This window comes from Catharus ustulatus, chromosome 6 (genome assembly GCF_009819885.2).
Source record: "Catharus ustulatus isolate bCatUst1 chromosome 6, bCatUst1.pri.v2, whole genome shotgun sequence".
Classification (NCBI taxonomy): domain Eukaryota; kingdom Metazoa; phylum Chordata; class Aves; order Passeriformes; family Turdidae; genus Catharus; species Catharus ustulatus.
This window is the reverse complement of record NC_046226.1, coordinates 2,433,450-2,439,115: the sequence shown is the minus strand read 5'-3', so window position 1 is coordinate 2,439,115 and position 5,666 is coordinate 2,433,450.

Genomic DNA, 5,666 nt, shown 5'->3' with positions numbered 1-5,666 from the left:
TCCACTATCCCAAGCCTGTCCAACCTGGCCTGGGACACTTCCAGGGATCCAGGGACAGCCACAGCTTCTCTGGGCACCCTGAGCCACCACCTTCCCAGCCCAGAATTCCGTATTTCCAACATAAACTTCCACTCCTTCAGTCTGAGCCCATTATTTCCTGTCCTGTTGCTGCAGTTCCTGAGGAAGGGTCCCTCTGCCATGTCCCTCTGCCACCCCTCACAGGGCCCAGCAGTGACATTCAGTGAGCAGGACAGGCACAACAACTCCAGCATGGAGAAAAGGATGGAGGCTCTCCATCACCTTCCCAGCCTATCCTTGGATTTCACCCAGATTTACAACCCCCATCATTCCTGCAACAACACACGGGACAAATCCACCCATGGGAGACGAGCTGTGCCTCTGCTGTCCCTGCTGCAGAGTCCTGGGCTTGCAGCTAATGAATGCAATTACAGTAATTTCACAATTACAAACCACGTTACAATACAGGTGTGCTAAAAGGTTTCTGTTCTATCACCATCTGTTGAGGGTGGGGCAGTGATCCTGATCTCTGTGGGAGATATTCTGCTAATGGGCATCCATTGAAACCAGCTGGGGCAGTGTTCTTTATCTCATGGGATATCTCCTGTTCATGGCCATGGTTTATAAACCAGCTGGGGCAGTGTTCTTTATCTTTTCACAACCCATCCTTCCTCCAGCCAGTCATTTTCTGCTCATGGCCATTGAGTCCCACTGTGGCACTGATAAAATTACTGCATCCCATTGGGAGTTGCTCCAGCCAGGGGGAAGAGCCCAACATTTCTTACCAAGATAAAAACAGAGGTTTTGGGACACTAAGGGAGCCCCTTTCTCCACTGGACTCCAGAGGAAAACCGGATTTCTCCACATCACCACTGGAGCTCCGGAGGGAAACTGCACCTTGTACAGGAGCACTGCTCCAGCTGAGCCACATCTGTCACTGCAGGAGGATGCAGCCACCATGGAATGGGACTGCTGCCAACACCCTGCCTGACGGGTGTCAGGCTGTACTCTGACTGTGTCAGGGTTTGGGGTTTGTTCTTTGTAGTGCTGTATTTCTATTTTAATTTCCCTAGTAAAGAACTGTTATTCCTAATTCCCATATCTTTGCCTGAGAGCCCCTTGATTTCAAAATTATAATAATTTGGAGGGAGGGGGTTTACATTCTCCATTTCAAAGAGAAGCTCCTGCCTTTCTCAGCAGACACCTGTCCTCCAAACTAAAACAGCAACTTTTCGTTCTTTGTCCATATATCAGCCACACCTGATTATAAGCTGCACTTTGGGTTCGGACCAAAATTTTAGTCAAAGTGGTGCTGCTTATAATGGTGAAATTACAGGTTAATTGTCATTAGGGAGCCGGGCAGGGCCCTGCTCCAGCAGCACAGGGAGCAGCATCTCACCCACACTCTCCCTGGAAGCTCCACAGCTCCTCCTGCTCGGCAGCTGCTGCTGCTCCGAGGTGCTGCTGAAGCCTGGGGAGGTGAGGATGGAAGGCAGCGAGCGTTGGAGCTGGAGGGGAGCCAGGGAGCCACGGAACAGCTGAGCTGCCTGGCAGGCAGGGAGAGACTTGGCTCCATCCTCCCCAGCGACAGCATTTTGCTTTTAAGCTGCTCTGATGGACAGGGGAAAGGATGGAAGGGCTGGGAGTTGAAAACTGGCAAAGTGGAGTATCAGCACAGCTGGGATTGGTGCTGGTGGTTTTGTTTCAGAACCTACAGGGCCAGCTTGTTCCTCACCCCAGGGAGGAGCTGAGGCCAAGGAGCCTGGAAATGTGTCCAGCAGCTTTGCTGGGAAAACACTCACCCCTGAGGGTGCTGTGAAACTGGAGGGAAATTCAGGACGTGGGGGATTTGGTCGGAGCAGAGTAGGTTTGGTTCTGTGATTAGGGAGTGTTTTGGTAGTAGAATGAGTGAGAATGGTGGAATGACAAAATCCTGGAGTGGTTTGGGTTGGAAAGGACCTCAAAAATCTCCCTGCCATGGCAGGGACACCTTCCACTATCCCAGGCTGCTCCAAGCCCCATCCAGCCTGGCTTTGGACACTTCCAGGGATCCAGGGGCAGCCACAGCTTCTCTGGGCACCCTGTCCCAGGGCCTCCCATTAAAAAATTCTTCCTTATATCTAAGTCTGAATCAACCCTCTTTTGGATTAAAACCCTTTTTGCTGTCACTCCAGGCCCTATAAAAATCTGTCCTTCCTTTTAAGGTTCCTTTAGGTCCTGGCAGGGGCTCTGAGCTCTCTCTGGAGCCTTCCCTTCTCCAGGTGAGCACCCCCAGCTCTCCCAGCCTGGCTGCAGCCTTGGAGCAGCTCCTCTGGATTTGCTCCTGTGCTGAGTGCCAGGATTGGGAGAAGAAGGAAGGAGGGAGGTGAAGGGATGGACAATGAAACTGGAAATTTTAGGTGTCTCTCAGTTTCTGAGCAAGGAGCAATGTCCCACCCTGAACAAACTTGAAACCCCAAGAGGCACCAGAATTCCTGCTGAAAGGAAAAACCCCCTTGGGAACAGCATCCAACCACAACCAGGACGGGATCCCACCTCCCCAGGGCTTGACAAGCACAGAGCAGCATCTCCAAAGGCTTGAAACAAATCCAAAAGTTTATTTCCAACGAGTACACAGACCATGTGGGATGGGGATGCGCTACACCACGACTGGCTTTCGCCTGCAACCACCCCCTCCCCAAAATCCTGCTGCTGGCAGGGTGGCAATCCACAGACAGACTCCCACCAGCAACCTTTGCAGGCAATAAAAGTCCTTTTTCCAGTACTCCAGATATGTTTTTTTTTTCTTTAAAAGCCTAGGGGTAGTGAAATGTTGTTTGAAACCAGGCTGGAAATCCAGCGTGGGGATGGAGGGATGGGTGGGATTTTTGTTGTGAGGAGGGGAAACAACCTTGGCAGGCGATTTCTGCTTGGCTAACAAAGGCAGATCTGTGTAAATAGAAATACTGGGGTGAAATACCTGGCAGCACACCAATGGCAACACCACAAACCTACAGAAAAATCAAGCCCAGCAACATAAAAACACCTTCAAGGAGTAGTTTGGGTTAATTCAAAATCTCCCCCTCCCCTCTCCCCCATATTCATGCAGGTTTATTTTTCATCCTTTAAGTTATTAACAATTCGAGTTGTAAAATAGGCAAGTCGTTAAAAAAATTATTACAAACCACTTTTTATGACAGTGCTTGAGAAGGGGTGGGGTGGGAGCCCCGGGTCAGACCGGCTGCACTTCACTCTCTGTGACAATAAATCAGATTTAAAAGAAAAGACAAAACTCAGGATGGGGTTTTTACATCTCTGCCTGCTAACACCAAGAGTGGAACCAGCTGCAGAGCAAACCACTTCATCCACCCCTCATCCTAAAGCCAGGGGAGCTGTAGTAAAAAGATCAGAACTGGGGGAATTAGGGAGGGCTGGGACCATCCAGGCTACTCGTGGCTTATAAACATTCCCAGGTGCCAAAAGTTTGGATTCCAGTGTGAGAAGAACTGGCCTTCTCTGTAGAAGAACTAGAAAAAGAGTATGAAAAGGTAGAAAAACCAAAAAACACTTTTTTATTTTTAATGGGCTAGAAAGAGTTACCAAAAGGTACCTAAAGATTTTTGCCCTCCTGGATCCACAGAGATTTTGAAGCTCACACCTGATTCAGAACCCAAACTCCTTTGTGACACCCAGCTCATTTTGTACACAAATCCCCACGTTATGATTCCCAAAGTGATGATTCCCAAAGTTTCCCAGGAGGACAGGTGAGCAGGGAAAAGCCAGGAGGTGTTTAGCAGCAGGAAGGAGAGACAAGCCACGTCCACAAAAGTTTGGACCCAAGGAGGAGCCCAGAAAGGTGGCATGTGTCCCCCAGGAGCTGGGAGCAGATGGAGCAGAGCTGGGAATAGCTCCCCAGCCTGGCAGGGAGCCCAGGCTGTGTGTAAACAGGGAATCAGGCACCTCTGGGAAGGGGCAGCCCCACGGCTCCCAGGGCTGCTCCCCTGGCCCTTCCCAACGTGGGGAGGGGGCAGCAGGAATGGGAGAGGAACAGGGGGTAGGAAAGGGGCAGAAACATCCCAACAGAAAGCAGCATCCCATGGTGGGACAGCATTCCCAGGGTGGGACAGCATCCCAGGGTGGGACAGCATTCCCAGGGTGGGATAGCATTCCTAGGATAGGACAGAATCCTATTTTGGAGTAGAATCCCACCATGGGGCTGTAACCCACCATGGAGCAGCATTCCATGGAGGAGCAGCATCCCCACCATGGAGCAGAATTCCATTTTTTGGAGTAGCATCTCACCATGGAGCAGAATTCCATGGAGGAGCAGCATCCAACCAAGAAGCTGTATCCTACCATGGAGCAGCATCCCATGGTGGGACAACATTCCCAGGGTGGGACAGCATCCTATTTTGGAGTAGAATCCCACCAAGGAGCTGTATCCTACCATGGAGCAGCATTCCATGAAGGAGCAGCATTCAATGGAGGAGCAGCATCCCCACCATGGAGCAGAATTCCACCATGGAGGAGCATCCCATTTTGGAGTAGCATCCCACCATGGAGCAGAATTCCATGGAGGAGCTCACCTCACCATGGAGCAGAATCCCACCATGGAGTAGCATCCCACCATGGAGCAGCATTCCATGGGGGAGCAGCATTCCATGGAGGAGCTCACCTCACCATGGAGCAGCATTCCATGGAGGAGCAGCACCCCCACCATGGAGCAGAATTCCACCATCCCATTTTGGAGTAGCATCCCACCATGGAGCTGTATCCTACCATGGAGCAGCATCCCATGGGGGAGCAGCATCCCATGGAGGAGCAGCATTCCATGGAGGAACAGCATCCCCACCATGGAGCAGCATTCCATGGGGGAGCAGCATTCCATGGGGGAGCAGCATTCCATAGGGGAGCTCACCCCACCATGGGGCTGTATCCCACCCTGAAGCAGCATCCCACCACAAAACACCATCCCAGCAACATTCCACACCAGCCCCAAGGGAAGGAAGTGCTACCAGGACCCAGGAAAAGAGCAGGGCCAAGCGAGGAGGGCAGAGGCACAGAGGTGTAGGAGAGAAAGGAAAGACCCGGAAAGAAGTGGTCGACTTTGATTTTGGGATTTCTGGCTGGCCCTGCACCCGGGCTGGCCCCTGCCCTATGGCAGGAGGTATTTCAGGCACATCTAAGGCATCTCAGGAGCTGTCTTTGCTTTCAGAATCGCCTCTGGTTCCTCCCTACGGCTTCTTCCACCAGCACGTGGTGCCCAACGCTGGAAAAGAAAAGTCTGGAGCGGATGAACGGAATTAAACTCTCATGCACTACCACTGAATGTCATCACAGGGCTATGGAGCACCAAGCACGACACAGAAATCACTTTTACTTGCAGAACCAAAGCTAACCATAGAGAGAATGGGAAAAAGTGGGGTTTGCTGGGGACACAGAGCTCCCCTCGACCCCCCCTGCTATGCTACAGCCAGAAATGAAAAAAGCACAAGACCAAACATTGAGTAACAGCACAGCCACCTAACCTGTCGCTATATATTGGACAAATCAAAAATATTAGCTTGGAGAGAAACCAACAACATCATTCCAAGAGGGTTATACACATCCTTAGCAGTTAACTTTGCTCAGCACAGCTCTGGTGCTTTAAATATGGAACAATCAAACAA